The sequence below is a fragment of the Phyllopteryx taeniolatus genome, chromosome 6 (genome assembly GCF_024500385.1).
Source record: "Phyllopteryx taeniolatus isolate TA_2022b chromosome 6, UOR_Ptae_1.2, whole genome shotgun sequence".
In the NCBI taxonomy this organism is placed as follows: domain Eukaryota; kingdom Metazoa; phylum Chordata; class Actinopteri; order Syngnathiformes; family Syngnathidae; genus Phyllopteryx; species Phyllopteryx taeniolatus.
Genome location: NC_084507.1, coordinates 128,746 through 151,123, shown reverse-complemented (window position 1 = coordinate 151,123; position 22,378 = coordinate 128,746).

Sequence of the window (22,378 nt, the reverse complement as noted above, 5' to 3'; positions counted from 1 at the left end):
TGGAGCTCTAATTGTTCATGTTACGTACAGTGGGTCTCAAAACCCAACTGGCCTTACCTTTCCATGCTGCTCCTATGAGACCACAGCCCCAAGACCACCATAGCTTGCATCAACCTCCAGAATAAAAGGGATTAAAAAATCAGAATATGCCAGCAGAGGTGCAGTGGTGAGCTTGGTCTTGAGTGTTTCAAAGTTCTCCTGGCACATGGGAGTCCAATGGCCAGTGCCGAGCTGTGGCCTTTTACACCAACCAACTCTGCCAGCAGGGGGGTAGCCAACTTGGAAAAACCCTCCACAAATCGGTGATAATAGCTGGCAAAGTCAACAAATGCTGCTCATATGTAGTTTTGGAGGACTGCCAATTGCCTACCACCTCCATCTTGCCTGGGTCAGTGCAAACCCCCTCGCTGGAGATCACATCCCTCAAGTAGCTCACTTCCTGCAGGAAAAAGGAACACTTTGAAAGCTTTGCCTTGAGGCCTTCTTGCTGCAGGAACCCCAAGACCAACTCCAGTCGCTCCAGATGTTGCTCAATGGTGGTGTATAAGACTACAATGTCATCCAGAAAGAGGAGCAAGGGTTGACATTCTTGCTCACCAAAGATCCGCTGGATGAGTCTCTGGAAGGTGCTGGGTGCACTGCAAAGGCCAAAGGGCTTGTGATTCCACTCAAAAAGACCGAATGGAGTGCAAAATGCAGTTTGGGCCGGTCTGCCTCTGCCACAGGCACCTGGTTGGTACCCACTGGCAAGATCCATAGTGGAGAAACTAGTGGGCATTCATCAAGGCATTCAATGACTCCTTGAGGGAGGGGGAAGTGTTTTTCCTGGTCTTCTGATTAAGTTGCCTGTAATTGACACACGTGCAAATGTTACCATCCTTTTTTAACTCGCGCAACAGGGGATGCATAAGGACTGCAACTCTCTCTGATGACCTGGCCCTCAAGAAGCTGGTTGATATGCTCTTTCACCACCTCATACAAATGTGAGTGAGTAGATGTTTCACATACACACCTTTTTTTAAATTTTATTATTTTTATTTTTTGGTCCTTTTTGTGAACTCTATTATTTTTATTTTTATTAATTGACACTTTACCCTTGCTAAATTTTGTTTATTAAATTACATTACAAGAGTAATGAGTGCAGTGTTGTCAATGTTAGCAGACCTAATAACATATTATCAACACAGCCATTTATTATTCTAGTTATATTTTTGAAAGGTTATTTCGGCTATAATTTTAAACACAATAACAGGTCCTGGCTGTCGTATCAAGACTGTCTAATTCTACCTCGGTCAATTACAAATGCCTTAGAGCAGTGTTTCCCAACCTTCTTTGCACCATGGATCGGTTTAGAGTAGGCATTTTTCTCACGGACCGGCTGTGGCGTGCGCATATATATGTATGTGTGTGTGTATATGTATATATATATATATATATATATATATATATATATATATATACACGCTTGCCTCGCTTCTGCTTCCTTCTTCGAGGACCCCACCCAATCAATCGAGGGCCAGGATTGGGCCCAGGGGTCCACCCGAGAGCAGCCCGGTGGACGGGAAATGTCTCAAACCGAGGGACCTAGGGCGGTCCGCCGGCCTCACCAAGGCGCCCCCACAACTGGGGGCGCCACCCACCCAAGACCCACCGCACCCCAGAGATGGGTGAATGTGGTATGTGGCACCCCATCAGTTGTGATGGAGATCAGTCTGAAAGAGAGGCAGTTTTCTCTCGCTAACAAATCCCATGAAAGCATTAAAAATATCCTCACCTCTTTTAATGCCAAAACAGTAGCTCTTCTTTGGCACTCATGTCTTCAAACACATAATTTTGCCACATCCACTGTATCAGTCAACTTGTCAAATTGGAGGGATAAGCACTCAGACTCCTCCAAATCCATATCCATTCCCTCACATCGCCTTGTAATGGTATTGAGTTAAGTTAAACTAAGAGTTAAACTTCTTTAATGGCCTTCACGATCTCTGTTTTATTTTAAAAGTAATCAAAAACACTATCCGCGGCCTTGAGAAAGGCTTCCTTCACAATCTCGGCATCCCTCTCGTAGTTCCTGTGTAGTGTTTTAAATTGCCGCTTCAAATTTCCTTTCTTTGCCGACAGCCAGAGGTGGGTAGAATAGTCAAATATTGTACTCAAGTTAAAGTACTGTTACTTTAGAATAATATGACTCAGGTAAAAGTAAAAAGTAGTCCTCCAAATAATTACTTGAATAAGAGTGAGAAAGTACTCAGTGAAAAGACTACTCAAGTAACTAGTGAGTAACTTCTGATCTATTTTTTAAATCAGAGCATGAACGTCAAATAAAATAAAAACAACTAAATAAAATATGTGCAAATTCAGATATTGCTGAATAATATCACTTAATCGAAAACATAACAAATAAAATCCTTGTTGCATGAACTGATGAAGCCTGCTCGGATGAGAGGCGAAATGACAAACAGAACAGTCCAGATGCGATCGATTCAATGCCCTGAGAATGAAATGACCTGGATGAATGAGAATATTCATTCATTCATTCATTCATTTTCCATACCACATATCTTCACTAGGGTCAGGGGCGTGCTGGAGCCTATCCCAGCAGACTCTGGGCGAGAGACAGGGTACACCCTGAACTGGTCGCCAGCCAATCACATGGCACATACAGTATAAACAAACAACCACTCGCACTCACTTTTACACCTATGGGCAATTTAGAGTCTTCAACTAACCTACCATGCATGTTTTTGGAATGTGGGATGAAACTGGAGTACCCAGAGAAAACCCACACATGGCACGAGGAGAACATGCAAACTCCACACAGGAGAGGCCGGATTTGGACCCGGGTCCTCAGAACTGTGAGGCAGACGTGCTCACCAGTCGCCCACCGTGGAGCCAAGAGAATATTCACAGGCATGATCAATAAAATCTTTGTAAAATAACAAATTCAGCTCCATGAATAAAAGTCTTATACTAGATTGTTTCCACTTGTTAACAGCACAACACTGTCTGCTCGCCAGGCAGATTACAAAAACAGGAACAAGGCTGCTGTGGAAATAAAAAGTGTACACCCCATTTTCAAATTCCAGGTTTATAGTTGTAAAAGAATTTTGTCCAAGATAAATAATTTTCAAAATGTCCCATCATTAATGTGATCTAGAATTTGTACAACTCAACTTATTTATTTTTGTATTTTTGTGGGAAGGGAGGTAAAATTAAACAACTGAAATAAACTTCAATGTGATTGACTTGGATGTGACGTTTAACTTGCAGCCTTCTTGGCCAGGTCACCATTGCAAAGGAGATGTTTTGTTTTAAATGGTCTTTTACCTGTTTAAATAAAGTTTAAATAAAATATATAAAAATAAATCTGGTTGCACAAGGATGCACTGCCTCTTATAACTGGCATGTGGCTGTGTTCAGAAGTAACAGATCAGATAAAAAACTCATGTTTAATGGGAGTCCACCCACACCTGCCACCATTTCAATTTTTAAGTGGAAATAAAACAACAACAAATGCATAGGGCCTTACAGAAACATTATTTGCTTTATCCACTAAAATGACTGAATGAAGAAGCTTTTTGCTGACCAGACTTTGTAGTGTGTGTGTGTGTGTGTGTGTGTGCGTGCGTGTGTGTGTGAGGGAGAAAGAGAGAGAGAGAGAGAGAGACAGAGAGAAAAGATGCATGTTTTACAGTTACTTGTGTAACAAATATCGTCAACTGCAAAAAGACATTTTTCTCTCCATTACAGTGAGCCGTCGTCAAAGTTAGTGGAGCCGTAACGGGAACAAAAGTAATGATGATTCTATGGGCCCATGACTTTCAGCGGGCCTAGAAAACAGTATTTTTAATTTGTGGCATTGAAGTAGTGGGGCCCAAAGTAATCAAAGGGTTAAGTTCTAATATACAGTGGTTTATCTCTCTTTAAATGTTATGAGTGTTCAAATTCTGCCATTGGCTGTTGATTCTATGATCGTTACATGATCATGAAGATAAATTATATTTACAATATATTTTATGGAAATAATGTTTTGAAATCCAAACTAATTGGAGGTGAACCTGCTTCCCACAGTGAATTGTGTTTTGACTGTCCTATACTAGATATTACTTCTTTGCTCCCCCCTCTCTGCTGCCACATATAAATCCTTAACCCACCCATGAAAGCCATATTAGTGTTTCCACCCCTTGGACAATATCCCGAGCCATGTGGTATGAAGAAGGGGCTAACCTCATTCTGTATCAAGCATAACAGCCTTTCATGGGAGCCTTCCAACACTTTGAAGTTGAGTTCCCTCCATTTTCACACACAGCAGTCTGATTGATTTGCAGTTTTTTTTCCTACACTCTCTCTGTACCTCTTCAAATAACTATGTGGCCTGGCAAACATAAAACAGTAACCTACCTGTTACAGCTATGTGTATAATTAGTATCTTTACTTGAAATATATTGGTATGTTCAGCTAAGCCCAAAAATATTAATAGCCTCGCAAATTTTTTTATCGAATGAATATCTTAAACCAGAAAATGATACAATACTCTTAGAGTTTGTGTTTGACAAGTTAAATGAAAAAAATATTCACCATTTTCCTTGTGTTACAATCAGAGTGTTGAGAAAATAGCAATTGCTTGCACCATTCGAGAGGTTCCTGATATCTTCTAGGACAGTGGTTTTCAAACTTTGACACCAAATACAGTACCACCCAATAAAACACTTAGCTCTCCAAGTACCACCATCATGACCAATATCAAAATACAATAGTGTAGTGTTCTTTAAAAACGACACAGAGGTTTCATTCCTAAAAATTATATTTGATAATATTGTATGACACTGTAACATTGCGCACAGTTGAGCATTAACACTGTGCATAAATATAGAAAAAGTTTTCTGAAAGATTAAATGCAAATGTATTATATGAAATTCAATTGAACTGTGGCACGCTGCACGACTGGTTAGAGCGTCTGCCTCACAGTTCTGAGGACCGGGGTTCAATCCCCGGCCCCTCCTGTGTGGAGTTTACATGTTCTCCCCGTACCTGCGTGGGTTTTCTCCGGGCACTCCCGTTACCTCCCACTTCCCAAAAACATGCATGGTAGGTTAATTGACGACTCAAAATTGCCCGTAGGTATGAATGTGAGTGCGAATGGCTGTTTGTTTGTATGTGCCCTGCGATTGGCTGGCAACCAGTTCAGGGTGTACCCCGCCTGCTCCCCAATGATAGCTGGGATAGGCTCCAGCACGCCCGTGACCCGAGTGAGGAGAAGCGGCTCAGAAAAGGGATGGATGGATGGATGGACAATTGAACTGTAATTTTGGCTGTGATTCTTTTGCGTACCACTAGAGGGGGTCTGGTTACCACTAGGGGTACTAGTACCACAGGTTGAGAATCACTGTTCGAGCATAATTTAGAAAATTAAATGAAACTGACTGAATATGTTTTTGTCAAAATATTGAAAATGAAATGGAAAATAAATTGTTTTAAACTCAATATCGCTGAACACAATATCTTTTCGTATTTACCACTTTCTTGAACAGTAACTAACTAGAAATAAAACTAAGTAAAAATTTACGTAAACCAATGTACCGTAAAACAACAAATGAAGATATAACATAACAAACATTAATAGTGTGTAAACAATGAATAGAGTGGAAAGATTGATCAGCTCTTCCCTGAGCCATCACCTTATTGTGGTGACGGGGTTTGTGTGTCCCAGTGATGCTAAAAGCTCAGTTGTGTGGGGCTTTATGCCCCAGAAAGGGTCACCCATGGCAAACAGGTTTGGGTGAGAGATCAGGCAAAGCACGGCTCAAAAACTCCTTATGATGAACACGATCATTGGAAAACATTTTCCCTCCCCTGAACGAGGGTCACCAGGGCTAGATGACGAGTGCCCGCCCCCATGGGGCCCAACCGGACGCAGCCAGAAGAGGTAATGTGGGACCCGAGGGGGACGGGTGCAACGTGAGCGGCGAGGAACCTTGACAGTCCGATCCCCGGCAGAAACTGGCCCTAGGGATGTGGACTGTCACCTCTAACACCTAGGCCACAGTTTGATGATCGACTTTGTCGTCATGTCATTGGACTTGGAGCTGCATGTCTTAGACACTCGGGTGAAGAGAGGGATGGAGTTGTCAACTGATCACCACCCGGGGGTGTGGTGGCTCCAAAGGTAGGGGAAGATCCCGTCCAACCTGGGAGAAGGAATATCAGAAGGAGATTCAACTCCCACCTCAACCATGTCCCAGGGGAGGTGTGGGACATTGGGGGAAAGTTCCGTACCTCCATTGTTGAGGCAGATGACCAGTGCTGTGCCCGTAAGGTGGTCAGTGCTTGTCATGGCGGAAATCATTGGTGGACAGCAGTGGTGAGGGATGCTATCAAACTGAGAAAACGTCAAACTTCAGAGGCAGCTGATGGGTACCAACAGGTCAAGTGCAATACCACTTTGGTGGTCACAGAGGCAAAAACTCAGGCATTAGAGGAGTTTGGTAAGGCCATGGAGAATAATTTTCAGACAGCTTTAAGGAATTCCTAATCCAACCATCCGACGTCTCAGGAGGGGAAGCAGTGCACCATAAACACCATGTATAGTGGAGATGGGGCATTGTTGTGAGTCGGTGGGGACAATAATTCAAAGACCTCCTCAATTCCACCGACATGGCTTCCTATGAGAAAGCAGAGTCTAGGGACTCTTAGGTGGGCTTTCTTATTTCTGGGGTTAAGATCGCTGAGGTGGTTAACCAACTCCTAGGTGGAAGAGTCCCTGTGGTGGATGACATACATATGCCAGGGGTTCCTAAAGGCTCTGGGTGTTGTGTGGCTTGTTGTGCGGCTGTTATGGTTGACAAGCCTCTGCAACATCATACTGAGATCGGGGACAGTACCTTTGGATTGGCAGACTGGGACGGCGGTCCTGCGATTTAAAAAAGGGGACTCAAGGGAGTATTCCAACTACCTGTAGAGTGGGATCCCACTCCTCAGCCTCCAAAGTAAGTACTATTTGGGGGTTCTGTAGAAGAGAGTCCATTGGGAAATTGAATCTCAAATTCAGGAGGAGCAGTGTGGTTTTATCCCTAGCCATGGAACAGTGGACCAGCTTTATACCCTTAGCAGAGCGTAGGAGTGTGCATGGGAGTTAGTCTAACCAGTCTACAGGTATACAGTGGTGTGGAAAAGTGATTCCTGATTAATTTTTTGCATGTTTGTCACACTTAAATGTTTCCCATCATCAAACACATTTAAATGTTAGTCAAAGACAACAAGTAAACATAAAATGCAGTTTTTAAATGAAGGTTTTTACTCTTGAGGGAGAACAAAAATCCAAAAATACATGGCTTTGTGTGAAAAAGTGATTGCCCCCTTAAACCTAATCACTGGTTGGGCCACACTTAGTAGCAACAACTGCAATCAAACGTTTGCGATACTGTAACTTGCAATGAGTCTCTTACAGCACTGTGGAGGAATTTTGGCCCACTCATCTTTGCAGAATTGTTGTAATTCAGCAACATTGGAGGGTTTTCGAGCATGAACCGCCTTTTTAAGGTCTAGCCACAGCATCTCATCTAGCATCTAGCAGCGAATGAAGAGGTGTCTTCCTCGGCCATAGTGTCAACCCAACTCTCGCAACCTGCTGTTGCCGCCGCCATGGTGAGACTGCCGGAGTTTTGGCAAAGTGACTCGGTTTCATGGTTTCGGCATTTCGAAGCACTGTTCCACCAAAGAAGAATCACCGCAGATGATCCAAAGTATTACATGGTCCTTACGGCCCTCGACCAACAGATAATGGGTCGCACTATGCAGCTGTTGCGCGCATGTCCAAGTAACAGAAAATACGACCCACTCAAGCGACTTCTGCTCAGGAGGTACAGTCTCTCTGAGTCGGAGAGGTCGGACAGGCTCCTTTCCCTGCCCGGGTTAGGCGATGGCACAGCAGTAGAGCTTATGGACAATATGCTGTCATTTTTGGGCTCGGATGAAGGCGGTTTCATTTTCCCGCACATTTTCACATTTAGAGCCGACGGTGGTGGCTGGTGTGCTCACGAGGAAGCGACGCGAGAAGAACCTGTGTTTCTTTCACCAGCGGTTCGGCGCCAAGGCTCTGTGGTGTGTTCCCCCCCGTACCTACGAGGCTCCGGGAAACTCCAACGCCGGCGTTCAGTAACGCCGGCAAAGTAAACGAACTGCTCTTCATCTCAGACTCATTGTCTAAGAGGCGTTTCCTGGTGGACAGCGGGTCTCAAGTCAGCTTGCTTCCGTCCACGGACGCGGACAAGGCGGCTGTTGGCTGCAGACATCGGCTGAGCGCAGCTAACGGTTCGCTCATCAAAGAATTTGGCTCCAGGTTGGTTGAGGTTTCCTTCCAAGAACACAATTTACAGTGGGACTCAATCACTGTCCCCATTATCGGCGGAGATTTTCTGTGTGCTAATGGACTACTTGTTGATGTTGATAACCGCTGTTTGATTGATGCTGCTGGGGGACTTGGGCCGTTAACACACGCTAATTATTTATCATCAGGTGACCTTTTCAGCCTGCGATTGGCTGGCAACCAGTTCAGGGTGTACCCCGCCTCCTGCCCGATGACAGCTGGGATAGGCTCCAGCACGCCCGCGACCCTAGTGAGGAGAAGCGGCTCAGAAAATGGATGGATGGATGGATGACTTTTTCAGCATTTGCTGGCAGATTTTCCGTCGCTAACGACTCCCGCTTTTTCCACAGGGTCCAGGCTTTTCAACAGACTAAGTCCACCCTCGTAAACGCCGCCCTCTTGGCCCACCCGGTCTCCTTGGTGCCAGTAGCCTTGACTACCGACGTGTCCGACATTGCTGTAGGAGTGGTAGTTGAACAACAGGTGGCAGCCCCTTGCATTTTTCAGCCATAAGATGCGGGATAATGAACGCAAGTATAGCTTTTTCGATCGAGAGTTGCTGGCACTATATTTTACGACACGCCATTTTCCCTTCCTACTGGAAGGACACCGTCTCACTGCTTATGTGGATCATAAGCCACTTACTTTTGCCATGTCGAAAAATGTCGGCCTGCCAGCAGCATCATTTGGCAGCCATTTCTGAGTTTACGACAGACATCCAACATGTGGCCGATAAGTGTAACTGTTTATCATGCACGCTTCTGTGTCTAGTGGAACTTAGGATAGATTTTTCCAGGATGGCAGACGACCAGCCCAATTACCCTGACATCTGCTCTCTCAAAGCAGCATGTACGGCTCTTAAACTTGAGGAGGTGGTGAAAATAGAAGGCGGTTCCACTCTTATTTGCGACGTGTCTACTGGCCGCCCCATCCTGTGGTTCCATTAAAGTGGCGCCGCCAGGTTTTTGACGCTATACACTCCCTCTCACATCCTGGCGTTTGTGCGTCGGTCAAGCTGGTGGGAGCCTAGTTTGTCTGGTCTGGACTACACAAGGACGTCAGGTGGTGGGCGGCTACGTGCGTGGCGTGTCAGCGCGCCAAAGTCCACCGGCACACCAAAGCCATCCTTGACCATTTTCCAATTCCGGACAGAAGGTTAGACCATGTGCACGTGGACCTGGAAGGTCCCTTTGCCTCCTTTGCAGGGTTTTATGCATCTGATCACTATGGTGTATTGTACCACTGGGTGGCCAGAAGCTGTTCCCCTGTCTGCCACTGCCTCTGTGGACGTAGCACGCGCGTTCCTGTCGGCCTGGGTTGCACGTTTTTGCACGCTGTCGGATATCACCTCAGATAGAGGACCCCAGTTTGTGTCAGAATTCTGTACGGCCTTGGCGGAGTCTTTGGGTGTCCGTGCACACCACACTACTGCTTACCACCCACAGGCCAATGGTTTCTACGAAAGTTTTCACTGGTCGTTGAAAGCTGCGTTGCGTGCTGCACTTTGTGACGGTAACTGGGTCGACTGTCTGCCGTGTGTCATGCTCGGGTTGCGCTCGGCTCCGAAGGAGGATCTTGGCGCTGCTCCCTTGGAATTGGTGATTAAAAGAGTTCCGCGGTGCAGCCTTTTTCCTTTTTGCCGAGAGGGCCCATTCACCATTTTCCTCGGTCGTTCGTGCCGTCTGAGCTTATGTCGCCTCGTTTTGTTTTTGTGGGTCACGACGCCCACCGCTTTCCCCTCCTACCCTCGTATGACGGCCCGTTTAGGGTGCTTGAGCACGGTTCTAAAAGTTTTGTGCTTAAGATGGGTGGGCGTAGGGAGTGCAATTCGTTGGATAGGCTTAAGCCTGCTCACATGGTGGTAGGCAAGGTGCTGTTGCCGGCCCAAGTTGCCCACCGTGGTCACCCTCCTAAGTCCCCGCAGATGCTTTCACGCGACAGTGTTGAGTGTTATCATCCTTCTCCTGTCTCAAATGGACACCCTGTCCAGCAGGTTTCACCCACACCTCCGAGGAATGGACATCGTAGCCGTTACGGCAGGCTGGTGAGGCCTCCTTTCGTTGTGAGTCTCCTTCTGTGTGTTGGGGGAGTTGTGTGGTGGACACTGGGACCATGCCTCTCACCCATCAGTCAGGGAGGTGGGGGCGTGTGCAAACTGTTTGGGCGCTCAGGAGAGTTTTGGCGCAAGGTTGCCTTTTCTTTTCTGCCACAATACATTTTAAATTAATGATATAGACTTTCCAGACACCTTCAGGGGGAAAATAGTGTGAATAAATGGACCGAAAATGCCCAAATTCATCTCTGTTTGGCACGTTTTCCTTTGTGATCAAGTTGACCACCGCTATTCATGCTTAAATGTGTTTGTGTGTGCGTGTTGAGGGGGATAGGCCTCCTTGTGCTAATTTGGGGTCAATGAGTTCTAAAAACTCTGGCTGTGGGGCCAGTCTTGGTGCAAGTGAAGCATGAACAGATGATGTCATAGTGCCCCTGCATGACACCCACCCACCAAAAGCCTTCACTCAGCTTGTTGGGGGATGTTGCTATACTGGCTCTGATAAACCACCCTCCTTTCAATGAACACACAACTCACGTCAAGACAAAGACACACAATTAGGCAGGGTCTATCAGAACATTTGCACAATTGGGCTCTCTCAGTGAGAAAATGTTCCCACTGCCTACAGTATTAACACTGGTATTAATGATTATGGCATAATTTTAACAAAACAGATTATGCCAGAATTCTAACAATACAGATGATTCTCACTTAATGAAGGCTGTATAAAGCACCAAATTCTGACTTTGATTTTACATTTTCCTTTTAACTCTTTACCTGATAGAATGTTTAAAAAAAAAAATGCCACAACAAATTTCTATTTAAGACATATCTTTTTTCAACAAACTGATCTCCGTGCATGCTCTTCCACACCCACACATCTCTAGAACAGAACATAAAACAGAAACACTGTCACATCTGGCTTTTATCCTGTTCTGGTTTTATTGCAAGGCAACTTAACACGAAATAAGTGCTGGTGGGGTGGTAGTCCAGATGTATACTCAGAGAATGTCTGAACAGTATAACACCATTAACTTTCTATTTTTCTTTGGTACCTCTTTTTCTAGACAACAAAATGCAGATTCCAAAAGTAAACAATACAGTTTCATCTAACATTATGCTCAACTCTCAAAACTGTGTGAGCTAAGTGCTGCTTTTTTCACACACTGATGATTGCCATAGAAGTTGCACAAATCATCCATCCATCCAATTTCATTCCGCTTTTCCTCACTAGGGTCGCGCGCGTGCTGGAGGCTATCCCAAATGACTCTGTGTGAGAGGCAGGGTACACCCTGAACTGGTCTCCCAGCCTATCGCAGGGCACATATAAATAAACAACCATTCAAACTCACATTCACACCTAAAGGGAATTTAGAGTTTTCAATTAACCTACCATGCATGTTTTTGGGATGTGGGAGGAAACCGGAGTAACCGGAGAAAACCCATATCTTCACACTCACATTGACAACCACTTTAGTTTACAATTAACCTACCATGCATGCATAGGTGTGTCGTAATGCACTACATTTACTCCGTTATATGGTGGTCGACTATTAGCACATCTGGCTCACAGTTTTGGATATTTACTCAAGTAACATTTGGGATAAATTGTACTTGTCAGAGGAATTTAACTGCACCATACTTTTTACTTTTAATTGAGTATTTATGTGAAGAAGAATCAATACTTTTACTCCATTAAAATGATCTACATGCCGCGTGCTACATTTATTTATCCAGTATTGCGTACGCGATCTATTGTTAGACTCCATCTTCGATTTCCGCATAGGGCGCTGTTGCGCCAATCCGAGGTTATCACTAGTGTCATTTGACTCCAATGCATCAATCAGACAGTACAAGGCAGTCACATGACCACACACAAAGCCTTTGCGGGAGACTCAAAGTGAATAATTTTTGGAGAAAAAAAAATAGCCGCGCGAGTGTTTACTTTACAGACTCCGAAAAACAACAGCTTTGTCATGCAGCTCTTAAATTGTGACTTGAAACTTGGAGATTTCAGCCCCCTTCTAACTTGAGAAAACACCTTGAGGTAAGTTGCGGATGTTTTTATTGTTGATTTGGCAGTGCATCTGACAAAGTTAGCCCTGTCTTATGGTCATACACACACACGCAGTGACGCACGCACGCACACACACACACACACACACACACACACACACATACACATAAATAAGGGCTAACCCTGGTCAGCAAACAGCTTCTTCATTCAGTCGTTTAAGTGAAAAAAGCAAATAATGTTTCTGTAGGGCCCAATGCATTTGTTGTTGGTTTTTGGGCAGTTAAAAGTTGAAATGGTGGCGGGTGTGTGTGGACTCCCATATATAATGTTTTTCTTTGACGTTCATGCTGTAATTATTATTTTTTTTTAATCATAAGTTACTCACAAGTTATTCTTGAGTAGTTTTTTTCATTCAGTACTTTCTTACTCTGATGTAAATATTTGGAGGACTACTTTTTACTTTTACTATTCTAAAGTAACAGTATTCTTACTTAAGTAGAATATTTGGCTACTCTACCCACCTCTGAATGCATGTTGTTGTTTTTTTAATGTAGGATGAATATAATTGTCAGTCTGTGATGGCTCAGAGGAGTGAATGTCTCCTACTCGGGAGGGTGTCTCAAAGTATCCACTAATACCACAAAAAGTCACTTGGTTGTTGCTTGTCAATTAGGAAAAATTTCACGAAATATAGGGACAGAAACAACATTGACAACCTGAGCTATCATGCGGTCAAAAGATTAAAGGAGACATGGATTTCCCCCCTTTTTTAAATTTAAAACAGGTCCTAGGTGTTTCAGTAACATGCTTTTATCAAAGTACCCCCAAAGGATCCAGCTCCAGCATACGTTTTACATCCTATTTGTTGTCTTGTTGAAATTAGCCAGTTTTGAGGGTGCAGCTCTGCTTATTCAAGTATACGGTAAGACTGTATACCCCTCCCCATATACTGCTGGGCCGATGGCAAATCCGGCTTTCGTTATCACGATGACCTGGGACAAATGAACTGGCAGAACCCTTCTATTTTGCTATTCTGGGGCAGGGGAGCATCCATTTTCTATAGCATTGTTGTTGTACACAGAGCAGCGTACTTCTTGGTTTATGGAGGATGCTATAAAACATTGAGAAGAGATGAGGCTCGTGCAGTATCTGCTAGTATGGGTTTTATGCCACGGGCTTCAGGTATTAAGGACCGATCCCGCCCGGTCCATTTATTTCTCTACAAAATGATTGAAATATCACTCAAGGCTCCCCGAAGATTTCGCTGAACGAGGTGAGTCGTGTCATTGAAGCAAATTCATCCACATCAATAATTGAGTTCATTTTGGACTGATAGTCTAATATTTTGTCTCTCAAATGTTGACCCACATTTTCCAGGTGTCTCTCAATTGTGGGCCACTTTAAAAGAGGTCAAGAGCAATCAAGAAAATGTATTGATCAAAACCAGCCATTGGAAAAAAAATGGAATATATATACCGTATTTTCAGGACCATAAGGCCCACTTAAAAGTTTTAAATTTAGAAAATTTGACATAGAAAATTAGTACGTGTTTCTAGAGGAAAACACTGCACTATTTGATCCTAGACAGCCATAACAGGGAACGTGAACAAATTAGTACATCACCTCTGCTACGTCACTTGAGAAAATGAACCAACAATTCAGAAGTGCATTAATATAATAAATCTTGATAATATAAGATAACCTTTATATTCATCCTACAATGGGGAAATTTGCATCATTTCTACAGCAATAGTGGATGTAGAAAATACAAAAAAAAGTATGCAAGAGAAGATATTTTGCTGCAAAGTCATACGGCATATCAAGGTTGATGCAATAAATATTGAAGCCATAATTTACTTACGATTATAGAGTAATAATTATGCAGATTTTTCTTTTAATCCTATTACATAATATACTCATGAAATAACTGTCTCACGCTAATGTTCTTGACATAATTTTTAAAATATGAAAATTCAGACAAATTGTTCTGGAAGTGAATTTCTATAGGGTAGCAAGCAGTTCTGCAGTCAAAGCCATAAATGCAATTTTACTAATAATTGGCGGATTTGATTTATTTGTATATTTTAATTAATGTAAACTGCTTTAGGTTTATTTTTTTTTTGTATGAAACGCAATTACAAATAAAGTTTGATTAATTGATTGATAATTTCATTTGGTGTTCCAGCTTTCGGCCTTGGGTACCTCAAATTTGGTTTTTGGTTTCGGACAAGAATTTTAATTTCATTGAATCACTAGCTAATACTATAGAAGCCTCACTCAAAGGCACACAAAAAAGACACAAAGGCATACATAAATGCTTGGCAGGAGTTCTTTCTGATGGCCAAAACTTGAGCCGTTTCATTTTCCCTTGGGAGCATGCCATATTGTTGACTAGCAGATAGTATTTCTAAAATTCTAATCTGGGAGATCCAATCTACCCTGGACCCCCCTCTAGCTCCACCCCTGGGCTCAAGTGGCCGGCACCTTCTTGGACCCTTGGTAATGCGGGGTGTCACATGCAACAAGAGCTGTTCGAACTAGTCAGGAAGCATCCGCACAAAGAAAGACAAAGTCGCCTCGTGACTCTCTCGCTCTTGAAACAGTGTGTGAAACTCTCCGGAGTCTCAGGTGTTGAATACTTGCCGTACTCACCACTGCTACTGCCACCTTATGTTCTGACGTCTGTGTCTCTGTATTAGCAAAGCCAATATTGCTTCATGCCTCTCCTCAGCTTCAAGTATCTGCCTATCAAGGTCCCACTTTCAGTAGCTGGAGTGGTGGAACAGCAGTCGGCTTCTGCACATGGTTCTCCAGAGAGAGTGCGTCCACACAACACATAAGCGACAAAAGTGAGAAACGTCCATCTTGGGGGCCCACATAAATGTAAAGTATGCAGTATTTGTGTATGACACCTGAGACACGCCAGTCGTACAATGACCGTACATCACCCATTAATCTTACTATCATAGCAAAGCCCTTGCTAACTGTAATGCTGACTTAACTTGGGCCTACAAAAGGAGTATGGGTCCTGTAGAGTAGTGCATGTGTTTTTGATTTTTTGCAAGACCCGTAAAATTTGCATGTGCTGCACTGACAGTATCCACACCCAATCTAAGACTTTCTACGGCAGGGGTGTCCAAACTATGGGGCCCACTACATATACTACAATAACGTGGCACTTCTACGACTAATATGAACAAGTGTTACAGAGAGATTTATAGAAATGCAAAGCTGCAAATAAACTATTTACAACTACAGTAATAACATTACTGTTCATAAAACCTGAATAAAGATCATTCCATCTAGGAGCAAATAGCGAGAATTCTAAATTGCTCTACTTTCTGCTGTATGTCAAAGTCCAATTTGTCAAACAAATGACAATAACAATCCTATTGAAGTAAACACTCCTTTGAATTGATGATAATTGTCATCTTACAATATAGATTGCTCTTGTTTTGGCTCTGAATATGGAGATGTGATTCGGCTGCTGTTCAGTGCAGGGTCGGTTCTATTCTTATGGGATACAGAGTTACATCCACCCCAATATCCTGTACGATCTTAACCTATTTGCTATATAACCTTTAACAGAAATCTGTGATGAAGCAGTTGTTCCAAAATACCATGACTATGTAGACAATGAATTGTATGAAATCGAGAAAGAATGCTGTCAATACAATATTGCATACTGTGCTCTCCCACCTGGCAAAAAATGGTAACGACATTGAAAAACTTTTTTTTTTGTTTAAATTATATAGATTGAGAAGACAGATCCATTGAAGATGGCATACGTTATTACCACCGACAGGACACTGCTCTACTGAGTCCTATTGTTTTTCATTTGAAGCTCCGTCCATGTTCACTGTGGTAGAATACAAGGAATAATTTAGCATTCACTTTCTGCAGTGATACCTGTCCTTTATAATTACTGGCCATGTCCATTTCCTTCACGGCAGATCAAGGGAAGTGGAGGATAGCATGACAATGCACAATTTCAAGGCCATTAAATGGAAGCATTGTCACAAAGAGTTATGAGTGTTTCTCACAATTATATTGATAGGCATAAAGCGGTCCCCAAGCAGTCATTTTCAATCTTGTTAATACACGTAAGCGATAAATGCCATAAACTTGACCATGGAACTCGTTTACCTTCACCCTGCTATTCGACTACATCAAAAGACTGGCAAAAAAGACAAGCTGGTGTTGAAGAAAGAGAAAGGATGGGAAAGAATTCCAGACAAATTGAAAAAAGCTGCAGCATCTGGTCATGATTCTAAGGGAAGGGCTTTTCTTTTATTGATCTGATAGGTCTCCCAAAGGTTAAATAAGAAAATCTACCCAATGACACAAACAAAATCAGTTTCTGGGATGCTGGTCATCCTTTGGTTTATTTGTGAAAAAACAAAACAAAAAGTTATTTGTTAAAAGTTATTTAAAAAAAAAAAAAGTTATACCAGATATCTCCAGTTGAACATTTTGGACATACTGTACAAGCATTAATAGTAAAGTAAAAGGCATCTACTGTTAAATATAGGAATTTCCCGATCCAACTTTTTCACTTCCGATCCGATTCCAATATTGCAGCCTTGAGTTTTGGCCGATACCAATATCCTGTTCGATCCGATATCAGCAAACATCATACATACTTTACTTATTTTGTAGAATGGAATTAGAAAAGGCTTGAGGAAGTGATCTTACTTAAACAGAGAATAATAATCAGCAACAGTAGGTTTGAGAAAAACTGAGCCATTTATAGTTAACTAATGGGTTACATAAAGTAACTTTAAAAATAAGAAATTACTACAATTGAATAAAATAAATAAAAATTATATCAGGACATCCTGAAAAAAAACTTTGATAAAAACAATTATAACAAAAATATATATTAAAATTGCAATATAACCACTGCTTAACTTAAACATAAGCATATTCTACATTTGAATAGATGAACTAAAAAAATACATTACAAAACCATGAAAGACAATCTCAATCAATAATAAATAAAATATATTCTTTTAAGGTGCAAAACAGCAATTACAGTTCAATTCAGTTATTTATTTTTACTCAGTATATGGTAGGAACATCATTTGATTTCTCCACATGTGTGCCAATACACTTGAACTTCTTGATGCAACTTGGTTTTAGTTTTATTAACAATCGCTGTTCTTGCTGTGCATATCTTGGCCACTGAGGGGTAGTGTGATGTACACAATGAGATACAAACTTGCCGTAACAAAATAGAATAAGTTACGATTGAACATTGTTATTATAAGTTGTTTTTACAGAGTTTTAAGAATAGATGCCAGAGTGTATTGTTATAGTGCCTGTTTGTATGTGTATATACAGCGTTTGTGTACCAGCATTCATTATTCTGAGAGATATAAGTGTACAAATTCAATGCTAATTTCCGTTAGCTCATCAACGGTGTTTTTCATTCCTTGTGTGGTAGCTTTGAGCTAGCGATTGTTATGGACAAAAATGAAGATGGAAACAAAGGCTGTTATGTATTTAAACATTCAATTGGTGTAATTATTTTGTTATGTGAGTTTAGTTTTACAGTGAACTTCGACTGGAGCGTCAATAAACGACTTTAAGCAAGCAACATTCACTCTTACTCCTTGTTACTATGTTAGCACCTTAGCAACCTGTTGTTGTGATCACATGAGTTCTGCATGCCATCCAGGCACTGCTGGATAAAGGTTCTGGAGCAGAGCAAGGAATGGACTGCTTGGATACGAATGGTAAAATCTGAGAATTTTGATCTAGTCCGATGTGATCCGATACTTGTTTTATTGATGACATCGGACCTATTTCCGAGCTCAAAGTTTGGCTCGAGACACCCCTAGTTAAATATAATCGATCTCACTTCCTGAATTTCACCATCTTCAGTTTTCTAATTGTTACTACGCTCACTCATTATCATGGGTCACAGGTTGGCATGACGATTTGTTGACTAAATCACAGTTGTAGGAACATAAAGATATCCCCTAATGAAAGATACTATGAAAAAGACAATAGTTACATGTACTGTACACATGACATTGTTGGAGTCACATGGTAAATTAAGGCGGCACGGTGGACGACTGGTTAGAGCGTCTGCCTCACAGTTCTGAGGTCCGGGGTTCAATCCCCGCCTGTGTGGAGTTTGCATGTTCTCCCCGTGCCTGCGTGGGTTTTCTCCGGGCACTCTGGTTTCCTCCCACATCCCAAAAACATGCATGGTAGGTTAATTGACAACTCTAAATTGCCCGTAGGTGTGAATGTGAGTGCGAATGGTTGTTTTGTTTGTATGTGCCCTGTGATTGGCTGGCAACCTGTTCAGGGTGTACCGCGCCTCCTGCCCGATGATAGCTGGGTTAGGCTCCAGCGCGCCCGCGACCCTAGTGAGGAGAAGCGGCTCAGAAAATGGATGGATGGATGGATGGCAGGCCCAGTCCATGTGTCCCCATCCTGCCTCAAAGTCTGCGCGGACCAGCTCGCTCTAGTCTTCACACAGATCTTCAATAGATCTCTGGAACTGTGCGAAGTACCATCCTGTTTCAAACGCTCCACCATCAGACCAGTCCCGAAGAAATCTGCAATCTCGGGTCTAAATGACTACAGGCCTGTCGCCTTGACATCTGTGGTAATGAAGTCCTTTGAACGTCTCGTGCTGGACTACCCCAAGAATGTCACAGGTCCCCTGCTGGACCCCCTGCACTTTGCCTACCAAGCGAACAGGTCTGCGCATGATGCAGTCAACATGGGACTGCACTTCATCCTAGAACACCTCAACAGTGCAGGGACCTACGCGAGGATCCTGTTCATGGACTTCAGCTCAGCGTTCAACACCATCATCCCTGAACTCCTTTCATCCAAGCTTCTCCAGCTCAGCGTCTCACCTGCCATCTGCCAGTGGATTTACAGCTTTCTGACGGGCAGTACACAGCAGGTCAGGCTGGGGGAGGCCACCTCATCCACACGCAGCATCAGCAATGGGGCGCCCCAAGGTTGTGTCCTCTCTTCGCTGCTCTTCTCTCTCTACACGAACAACTGCACCAGACTGTCAAACTCCTGAAGTTTGCAGATGACACCACTGTCATCGGCCTCATCAAGGACGGTGACGAGTCTGCATATCGACAGAAGGCAGAGTGGCTGGAGCTGTGGTGCGGCCGACACAACCTGGAGCTGAACACGCTCAAGACTGTAGAGATGATCGTGGACTTCAGGAGGCATCCTTCGCCACAGCTGCCCCTCACGTTGTCCAGCTGCCTTGTGTCAACCGTCAAGACCTTTAAGTTCCTTGGAATTACAGTCTCTCAGGACCTGAAGTGGGCGTCCAACATCAACTCCGTCCTCAAAAAGGGCTAGCAGAGGATGTACTTCCTGCGGCTTCTGAGAAAGCACGCCCTGCCACCGGCGCTGCTGAGGCAGTTCTACACAGCGGTCATCAAATCAGTCCTGTGTTCTTCCATCACAGTCTGGTTTGGTGCTGCTACAAAAAAGGACAAACTCCGACTGCAACGGACAATCAAAACTGCTGAAAGGATTGTCGGTACCCTACCCCCCCTTGAGGACTTGCACGCTGCCAGAACTAAGACAAGAGCGTGCAAAATCCTCTCTGACCCTCCGCATCCCGGTCACCAGCTCTTCCAGCTCCTTCCCTCAGGTAGGCGCTACCGATCAATGCAAACTAGACATTCCAACAGCTTCTTCCCTCTTGCGATCAACTTCTTAAACACCTAACCTACATTTCCATTACAACATGCTGGATTTTTTGATTTGAGTTCGTTGTCACATTTCTGTGGGGCCAATTATACATTACTCGTGCACTCATTGTAGTTGTCTCGCCACGCTGCACTATTTGCATATCTGTGGTTGACCACTGGCCACTCATGCCAGAGTAGCATCTGCTCCATTTGCACACTGATTATTGTGCAACATTTGCACAACCAACATTGTCCCAGATTATCGCACTACTCGTCACTTTAAACCGCATACACTCCTTGAAGTCTCGGCGCCCTTTGCACAATGGTCATTCCACCGGACTATTGCAATATTAGACATTCGAACTGCTCTAAGTGCGAGAGGACTCTGCATCTTTTTGCACAATTGTCAAAAGAAAAAAAATGTACCGGCATCACTAGATAACTAGCAACCCTCTACTGCTCAGTGACTGTTTTTTTTTTTTTTTTTTTTTTTGTCAATGTCTTTATGTCTCAAAATTGTTCTCTGTCAATTGACTGTCTGTTGTCGTACTAGAGTGGCTCAACTACCGGGGACAAATTCCTTGTGTGTTTTTTGGACATACTTGGCAAATAATTCTGATTCTGATGGTAAATTAGTGGTGACAGTAATACTTATGGTATGACATCCATCCATTTTCTGAGCCGCCTATCCTCACAAGGGTCGCGGGAGTGCTGGAGCCTATCCCAGCTATCATCGGGCAGGAGGCGGGGTCCACCCTGAACTGGTTGCCAGCCAATAGCAGGGCAGATACAAACAAACAACCATCCGCACTCACATTCACACCTACGGGCAATTTAGCGTCTTCAATCAACCTACCACGCATGTTTTTGTGATGTGGGAGGAAACCGGAGTACCCAGAGAAAGCCCACGCAGGCACGGGGAGAACATGCAAACTCCACACAGGCGGGGCTGGGGATTGAACCCCGGTCCTCAGAACTGTGAGGCAGACGCTCTAACCAGTCGCTCACCGTGCCGCTGGTATGACATTAATTATCCTATATAACTCGAGTCAGATGTTTATATCCTTGGCAAGCCTTCTACAAAACCTATCCCATGAAATCCAATGATCCTCAAGAAAATCATGTCTGTTGTGATTGTAATTTGGATTTTGCATATACTGCATCAATTATCGTTTCTGGATTTAAATCTCATCTCAGGTGTTTCGCTCCATTTCATTATAAGAAAAGAAAATGTGAACATTCTTAATTAAAGTTGATTGTGAATGGTGGTCTGTCACCAGTCACCCAGGATGGCACTATTTAGTGAAGGAATAGGTATTTTCATTGTTTTGCATGATTTTGCTTCATCTCTCATAAGGATACTGATACTGAAGGTGCAATGCCAGTTACCAACCAGTTTATGGAGAGCAATTAGTTTTGGGAAACACTGGTGAATAACTGTATGGTTTACCTTTTTCATCTATGCAAATGCAGAATGCCAGTTTGTTGTCTGGTTCTCAAAAATATTATAGGGGTGATGATTCCCATGAAGGAAATGATATACATACTTTTTTTTCCATGGGTATTATCCTTTTCCTTTAATTTGAGCACAGGGGATTTGCAGACACACTTGTTGCACCCACTAAATTCTGAGGAAACAGGAAATGTATTTTGCCATTGTGAGGACATTTATTTTAGAAAACATGATGTTCATGGAATAAATGAATGGCCTTCACAGAAAGAGATCTAACTAAATGTGTAGTAGGCAAATGTTGCACCCTATAATAACAAAAGAAGGGAATAACTGGAGACTGGAATTTTCCTGTCTTGACAACATTTTGGGGAATTTTCATAATCATTCCAACAAAGTTATTCCTCAAAATGTTGCCACGTGATTCAAGAAAGCCATCTGATGACTAGATTTTTAGAAAGAGGGCTTTTTTTTATTTTTTATTTGTTTTTATGACCAGAGCAATAATGAGACAGTAGTTAATTTCAGAACGCAAATCTGTTTTCACTTGTTTCCTAAATCAGTACCAAGTCCCAAACAATTAGGCCTAACATTGTCCCAGTGATACAAATCACATCTGACTAATGAACTATGTTTAAATATGATGGGGGGGGGGGGGGGGGGGGGGGGGGGAACAGACAGTAAGATGACATTAGCATCAATATTAGTATATAGAAAGGATGATGGTTACTAAAAGTGAACACAATTGCATCAAAACTGCCACCAAAATACAGGTGTTTTATGCCTCAACCACACAACATTATCTTAA